Here is a 9,160-nt window from a genome sequence, read left to right on the forward strand (position 1 = left end):
CTACCAAATTACACACAGAGATTGAGCAGCATATGGTGATCCAGTTTTAATCTTCTAATCCAGAGTTCAAATCCCAGGTGGGGACTACAGTCTTCTGAATATTAATCTAATTGCACCTCTACTGTCCCAGAAAATGAGTTTCTTGTCCTTATGAATTTTTCATTATTTCATCTTTAGTGAGAGAGAAGCCTACATCCATCAGAGTTTGGAAAGCATGTACTACATGTGCACAAACTCCACTTGTTCACCCTATTTCTGAGCAGTTCCTCTGCATTTCTTTACCTTGGCCTGTAACACTGACTTCCATCATCACCCCTACAATGAAACCCTCAACACTTGTTTGCCAAGGCATCAACTGCTCTACTCTGGACAAGCAAGTCTCCATCAAACCTCATCAGTGTAGGAAACCAAATTTCTTATCATTTCCTTTAATCTATGCTCAGTACACAGGTGACCCATATAGGCTTAAGGAAACACACTTGGGGTTTTGAGATGTTTTTATCTCTGATGATTACTCACAAGTCTATTTCTTAAAGTAACTGAACAACTGAACAGCTAAATTAGGGTTCAACTGATTCCAAATAAAAGTGTTACTGCATCTTTTTATTTTATTTTTTTTTAACATAGCCTAAGGATAAGTTGACTTCAAAACTGTTTACATATTAAAAAAAAGCACATAACAGGGAGAATCAAAACACTACTGCAAAATGTAGCATTATGTTCTTCACCCAAATGTCTGTGCCTATGACAAACAGTGTCAAACAGTTTGTGTGACTAGAATTTGTGTGGCCCTAAGCTTAGGGACAGAAATAAAAGTATTTACAAAATATATTCAGAAAGAACTCCTTTCAATGCCCTGCAGTCTCTTTAATCAGAGTTTCTTAAATGTCTTAAAAACCAACCTACTAATCCTAAGGAAAGTCACATAAAACCCAATGCTGCATCCAGTCCTTAATTCCACATGATGACCCAGATCTTACCTGTATTCAATCCCTTTCACAGCACCATATGGACCACACACCCACCTCATTCACCAGCTATTCTCCCAAATCTAAACACTGCCTTACTGTAAATCTCGTCTAACCACTAACCAAGAGGCAATTTCCCTCCAAGCCAGGTGGAGATAGGCAAGGGCAGCCTCACAACAAGGCAGTTGTCTGTGTGTTGCTACCTATCCCTAAGATGTCATTGACTACTTAAATCCCCACACGTGGCTTCAATCTGTGAAGCACAAAAAGCACGACTGCTCTCACACTGATGCAATAGACTAGGCAAGAAAAGTGACAAAACTGAACCCAGGTTGCTCCCTCTACTGGTCTTGCATCACAGGCTCCTGAGCAGAAAAGCAGTGACTGGTGTGAGCAATTAAAAATTGTGATTGGTATGGGACTGAAGAATGCAGTCCTATGACAAGAAGGATGTTTGAGCTGGGGTTTATTTCTCCCTCAGCAGCACTATCTTTCACAATGCTTTAGCAAGAATTGCTATAGGGGTGTTCTGCATAGGGTCTCTGTTGCAGGAACTTAAAAAGCACAGGTTTCACTGGCTGCTGGCACCTGCCAGCATGACACCAGCAGCCATGGGCTAAACATTGCAGCAGAGGCAGGTAAAACCATCGTGTTGATCCTGCCTACTCTGAGCTTGCTGTTTGCCTGCTTTCAACATGTGCACACATGCCAGTCAGCTCTCTTCCTCCTTCACAACTAACAGCTATTCTTCATGTGTTCCGTGCTTTATTTTTTCCAAGTTTCTATCTTTCCTTGCATGCCACAAACCTCTGAATGCCCTTGTAATAACTAGATAGAATAACAGCCAACCTCTCCTGGGCTTGGAGCGAGAGTGATTTATATTTACAAAAGTACCCTAAATAAAGGAGAGCAAAACCATGAAGTAAAAGCTCTAGAACAGTCAAATTGGTTTAAATTTATAATTAGCAGGGGCCCTCTCGTGTAAATGTATGCCTAAGCATCTGTGTTGAGCTCTCAACTCTAGATTCTCTAAGCAGAGAGCACATGGTGCGGCTCAAGAGCCTGTGTTCCACACCCACTTCAGGACAAGATCAGCCACACCCTCAAGTACTACTTCTTTCCAAGGACTACAGAAGTTGTTCAGACAAGGGTATCTCAGATCCATCATCCCTATTTGCTGGGCTGAACCCTACCTTACATGCTTGAGCAGCAACAGAAAAAACAAGTTTGGGGGCATAGGTAGGTTGAGGGCTTTTTTTGGCTCTTTACCGTAAGAACCCAAATTTCAGATTTGTAGTGGGACTTTGGCCCACTCCAAATGCTCACAACTGAGGCCTGGTATATCTCAGCTAAATTACTTTCATATCTCCAAGCAGGCTGGTAGCAAGACTGTCCTCAAGGTGTGCAAAAAATAAAAAGGAAATTGAGTGCTGTATGGGGAGATCAGAACATGCAAGTAGAAATATCACTCGAGCTCAATGAGCAAGAAAATTCTTCATCCCTTGGTTCTCGCAGCCCTTTCTGTGCAGTGACACATTGTTAGGAGAAGTCTAAAAGGAAGTGTCATGCAACAGGGTCTGTAGAGTGCACAGCTCAACTTCTGAGGTGGAGTAAGCACCAAACTCAGACCTCCCATTGTCTTAACCACCTTTAAACCACTGCATCTGAAGGACTTGCCACAGCATTTCCAGCCTGCTCCTCCTGCCAGAGCAGTTGCTCTTGCTGTAACATGGGTTGCATTGCCATTTGCCAAGAGGCACGTGTCCTCCAGCAGATGCAAGTGCAAAACTGGTACTCAATCTGTACGTCCCACATGGCGTTACCAGCCTGCCAGGGGTACTAAAAGCTCAGTTTGTCTCTTTAATATCTAAATAACTTTACTGGAGAAAACTTAGGCAACTACAGCAATACAGATTGCTGCACTAGATTTAGAAAAAGAAAGGATTTGTGGATTGCTCTCTTTAGCTGATCTGATCTCAGCCTATATTTTTCTTTAGATACCTACTACTCTTGACCGAGCTGGTCCTAAGGTAACAGCAACAACTTGTTATCTTGTCACAACAAGAGAGAGACAAATAATTCAGTGAGTGGGTCTAACAACATAAACAACATATGAAGTTTGCACATACCACATAGAAACAGCAGAGTTCTCATCTAATTTCTTATTTTCTTCTGATGCATGACTTCATTTCATCAACTTCATTATCATGCACAGCATAATTTTGTTACTATGGTAAACAAATTATCTCTCTCATTTTATTAATAGTCATTCCAAACAATTAAAAAATTGAATCTACAAATTTAGGTTTATGCCTTTGGCAAAGGCAGCCTGTTTTGTAGATCAGCAGATATAACTGTCCTACCCGGAAAACCTCACTATCCAAGGCTTGTGTTATGCTCACACAGATGTTCACAAACAAATTCAGTCTATGATTATTTTCAGATTAATGACATCCTGCTCTATTAGAGCATTGCCAAATCATCCTTTTATTGCCAGTCTTGCAAGGTTTTGTGTTTGGTTTTTTTTTCTAAAGCTCCAACTCTAAAAGACACATGCTTAGTCAAAACCCTCAGTTTTCCTTCCTAAAGTCTCAAGCAAGCCTTGTCGCAAGCTTGACTCATGTTACCCTAGGGGCCCAAAGAACAGAAGTTAATTGTCACATTTTCTTAACCACTTTCAAGACTTTTAAGGGTCTGACTCATGATTTCTAATGCCTACAGTTGGCAATACTGCATATACATTACATGTGTCATATTATCCATATGCCAGTAAACAAAATCTTTATGAAATATCCAATTAGTTACTACTCACCCTGTTTATAATAAATGATTTTTAAAAATAATGTTCAAATCTCTGGTGCCAAAGAAGTTATATCACTGCAGTAGTCACAGCAACAGAAAATAAATACCTAATTAACCTGATTAAAAACAATTAGTAAAATCTACCTCCTACTCAAACATGCATGTGAAACCTAAACAAAACTACTTTCGATTTCTTAACTCAGCAGCCTACAAAACAGGTGAGCCATGAAAACTCTTACTAAATATCACCTATACAAGCATTTACTGTACTGCTGTCACTGAAATATAAATGTAAAAGACAACTTGTGAAGGTTTGTTCCATCCAAGGACTCTGTCATTGTGTGCTTACCAGTGCCCCCAGGCCATCAGAGGAAGAACCCTGTGGTGGCTGGAGGCATTTTGGGGAGAGATGCAGTCCTGCTGCTGAGAGTGACACCTTCACCAGGCCAGCCAGCTGGCAGATAAGCAGATTTGTCATATACTCCACTTCTAAGAAGCTTCTGCAAAAAGAAGGGCAGCATGCTTGTTTAAAACATGGAATGTTGTACATATATATATATATGTTTGATGTTTTGATTACTCATGTTAAGATTTAATCAGTTTTACACTTTAGAGAAATCCTCATTTATAATGCTTGGCATCAAGTAACCAGAATCAGAAAGCCATACATAAAACAAAAAGACCCCCACCATATAAATACATGCAATGGAACTAATTTTAGGCATATGTAAATTATCCATCAATTAGATATTTACACCATTCAGATCACCTTTGATTTTGGCTCTACTTTCAAGCCTACAAATAAAAACCTAGTGTATGTTGTACATATGTGATGATTGTACCTCAGAATGAATCAGAAACATGTAAATGGTTAAGCAATCTATGTGCTCAGACTTGCTTAGTCTGAGTCAGAACCATTCTTCTCTCCATGAACCTCATAAACATGCTTTTCACAACTTTCTAGACTAATGGAAAAAATATAAGCAAGCAAAGAAGGGAGTAAAGTAAGAAAATACTTGGGAGATATTTTTGTTTCAAGGACTTTAAAGATTATCAACTTAATTATAAGATTGGCAATTATTAATAGCTTGTAATTAAAGACTAAAAAATGTTTAATAAATTGAACATCTACTTGACATTATCTGTTAAAAGCCCAGCCTGCACACTACTGCTGTAATGGAAATGTTGCTCATTTTGCCAGGAACTAAACACATTGATCTCTACATTTCTTGCTATATAAACACACTTTGTTTTCTGGCGTCACAACGAAATATCCCCAAGAACATATTTGTATGATTCAATGCTTTAATACTTGGGTTGATTTCCCCAGAATTAGATCCAATATCTTGTACTGGTTAAGAAAGTAATTTTTAATCAAATCTTCCCATGATTTCTAGAAACAAAATGGCAGAGAAATTACTCCATTCCATGGAATGTGTTTTAAAGGTCTGTATTAGAGGTAGGATTTATCAGTTTGCATCTGAGCATTGTTTGTTCTCTTCATGCTGTTGCCCTGCTCACATGATCTAAGCAGCCACTCCCAACTGACAGCAGGAGCAATGTGCATTTACTTCATTTTCCCACTCTTTTTTTTTTTTTTTAAGACAGACTTCTTTTCATCTCTGAGCACAAGTTTACACTTCACTGATTTTATTCAGCTTGCTATAATCTTTACCCTTAATGCAAAAAAGTCATCTGCTATGTGAGTTAGATGGGGAAAATACATAATGCATGCAATAGGGAGAATGCACTGAGTTAGATCTTAGTAAGCATCTACATCTGCCACACTCAGCCATTGCTGATAACATTTTCCTGAAGCCATATATATCCCAAACTTTGGCTTAGAAGTTGAGGGGAGGGGGTGTTGCTATTGAAGTAAAAACCACCAAAAATTGAGACAGAAATACTGTAGTGCTTCTACCCCTGATGCTAGCAGTGTAGTACCTGTATTCACCAATTTCATACAGAAAAAGCATGCAGCTATACAAAAAGCAGAAAATCCCTCCAAATCCATTGCTTCATAAGTGAAAAAGTTGACTATGCAAACACATCAAGGTTATGTTATGGTCAAATGCACAACAAATGTAACACACCACCTAGAACTGTTGTTCTTGGGAACCTTGAGACACTGAGATGTATTAAGCTATAAAATGAAACATGTATCTTGACTTGTTAAGTGCACTTGTGATTAAGGGCAATCACAACAATTCTACAGTACACAGGATGAAAACAACACATTTAGCCAAAGCATGCTTGTGCAGTGGCTATTTGGCATTTTATCCTTGAAATTTAGACTAGCCTTTGTGTGCCCTTAAGTGCAATCCTGCTTTCTGCCTCTGTTATTGGTCGAGAAGTTAAGTCATCAGACATGCACCAGCCCAAAGTTAAGACAAGGGTCTCTTGTCAGTGCAAGAGCTGACAGCATTGCACTCTCCTACAGCCAAATACCACAATAAAGGCTTGACTTGAGACTTGTTGAAAGATAATAAATGTTCCTTCCTTCCCCCAGCCTTGAGCAGCTTATTTCCACCCCAGTACACATATTTTTGGAAGACATGCTAAAGATGCCAGTGGAGAAAATGTATAATTTTCACAAAATGAAGGATTTAATATACGCATATACATTTTAACTCCAATAACAATCTCCTCAGCATTCTTCCCAAATGTGTTGATAACACTTTTGATGATATAAACATGAAAAGCAGTAACAGCTTTTTATTTCCAATCAGCTTTTTATTTCTTCCTTGACTGCAGACACTTCTCTCCGTATAAACCAGAGCAAGGTTATCCTACACTAGTGTTTGACAAGTTCCCATCAAACATTCCTGACATAATTGGTGACGACACATTTGCTGTTAGCCCACACCAAGTGCCAAAGGAAACCCTAACATGTGCATAAGCTTGCTTTCAGAATAGGACATGGAACATATTATTTAGCACTTGGTCATATTTGCGTTTGTCATCTCAGTAGAAAAGGATCCTCCATGAAAGCTTGAGCTTTGAAACAGGAGCTTGAAAAACACAATAGCAAAATGAAAGGCAAAATGGCAATTCTGGACAGTGCCCTTGAAAGAACAGTATGGAAGGATGATAGGTACGCAATCAAGCTTAAAAATCAGGAACAAAACAGAAGAATATTAAAGTTATATTCTGTTTATTTTTCTTTGGTAAACTTTACTGTCTATGTAAAGCACTTAACATAAGGTCAGTTTCATAGTCCTGTAGCACCATGTAAAGTTCCTCAGGCACCTTCCTGTGCCAAAATCAGAGCAGGTACTGAAATGAGTCCTACGAGTGCAGCTCAAGCACCTTGGGCACACAGGTGGCAATTCTCTTCCCACCCATGAGCTGCATCACCTACTTCTAAACGTAGGCTGCAACTGTTCTCCTCTGCCTTTTCCCAAGAACAGTCATATCCAAAATCCAACATCACACCCACTGTAGGAGCACCCCACTCTAGAAGGGAAGTGCAGGACTCATCTTCAGCACAGAGACTTACCAGTGTAAGTATGCACTGTAATTATACTGGGATAATTTCCTGAAATACACAAACAAAACTGCCTTCCCTAGGCAACAGAGCACATGTGACTTGTACAAACAGGTATGTTGGTATAAACTATCACTGCCCACTAACCTGCCTCCTCAGCTCAGCTCCTCTGCTGCAGGGACTGTGAAGTCTGCTGGCAGACTTGCTCCTCTGAAGGCTCCTGTAGCCTGCTTCAGTCAGGGTTTTGTATTCCTCCAGCTAATCCATGCCATTTTGACTCAGTCAGGTTAGAAACCAGTAAAAAAAACTCTACAAAGAGCAACTAAATAATGACAAATAGTTAAGTGCATCTTTCATTGCTTCAGATGGATGTGGATCCCATCAAGTACCTGATCAGTCACGGACATCGAAGAGTTCCTCCAGATTCACACTGGCTGTATGGCTACACTATTAAGCTCCCCTAGCCACAAGAACACTTGAACATTACATTCCAAGTGAATTTTGGGGCCCACTCTGGCAAGATATATTTGAAGGCTAGTAAGAACTGCCCCTCTTGAGCAACCTGTTTCAAGTTTTTGCAAGTGTCTCCCACTATTGCATCTTAATTTTTTTTTTTTTAAATCAGGTATAAAATTTTGAATGCTGCAAATGAAGAGTGACAGTAAAGGGGGATGTCAAAGTTGCACATTACTGTAATTGAATATATAAACCTAAACTTTTAAAATTCAAATATATATATTCAAACATTAAAATTACATCAATTAGAAGTGTCAAGAAGCACAAAGAGGTGCAACTTCGAAGAAAAGTTTTTGGTTGTTGTAAGAGTAAGACAGCCTTAAGAGAATGTTATGAAAAATTCTGTTCACATAAGGACTATACTGTAACTGAACCATCAGAATTTTCCCCCCTCACATCTTTTGAGCATTTCCACAAGGCAATACCAACAGTACTCCTGACCCCTTAATGCAGAAATTTTCATCTGAACAGTTAAACATAGTCACACAATGGGGTTTAAACTCCATTCGTAACTTGTCTTATACTCACACGTGCAAAAAATGGAACAAAAGCAGATCTGCCCTATTATGAGCATTCTTACAATAGAAAGGAAGAATGTTGAAGTTTCAGGCAGCATTCCTAGACTAATCTCATATAAGACAGTTTGTTCGTATTTTGTTGAATTGTCTTTTAGAAAAACAACAATTAAACCTATAATGAAACATGTTGCCAAAATTTTGATGTACATGGATTCTGCTAGAGTCAAAACTTCATTTGAGAATGATGAAAGCTTACAAATATAGGGTTTCCTTTGTACAAGAGAAACAGTTTAAAAAAACAGTAGTGCTGCTAAATGGCAATTTTTAGAATTAATCAGCAAATCTGCATGCATCCATGCCAAACACTGGTTTAACAACTAAGTTCAACAGACTCTTCATAGAAGTTTTTCTAAAATGAGAATCTACATTACTCAAACCTGGGTAATCCTTGTCTTTTGAGTTCAAAAGCTTGAGCACGCCACAGAACTCTGAAAAGTGACAATGAATATCAACAGCAGATTTTTACATTTCTTTTGGCCTCTTAGCCTAAGCTTGCCATTTATGTTTGAAAGATGATGCCTCCAAATTACTAGTTTCTGCAAATGCGTAAGGAAACTTGAGTTCTGCATTACAGGTGGAAGTTTTCTGAACCAAGAAGGATTACAGAGTGATTAATGCAGTCTGTAAACCAGAGGCCTATTTTCTCTCAGTGCTTTTAAAATCTGTGTCTATCTTGATACAGCCAAGGATTGTGAAGGCCAGTGTTCTAAGTCCCGCATGTGGTTTCAATGACAAGAATTATGTTTCAATTAATTTCTACTGAATGTGTTGTCACATTTGTAGGAACTCAGTTCTCACTGAACTGCTAT

The sequence above is a fragment of the Poecile atricapillus genome, chromosome 1, assembly GCF_030490865.1.
Source record: "Poecile atricapillus isolate bPoeAtr1 chromosome 1, bPoeAtr1.hap1, whole genome shotgun sequence".
Classification (NCBI taxonomy): domain Eukaryota; kingdom Metazoa; phylum Chordata; class Aves; order Passeriformes; family Paridae; genus Poecile; species Poecile atricapillus.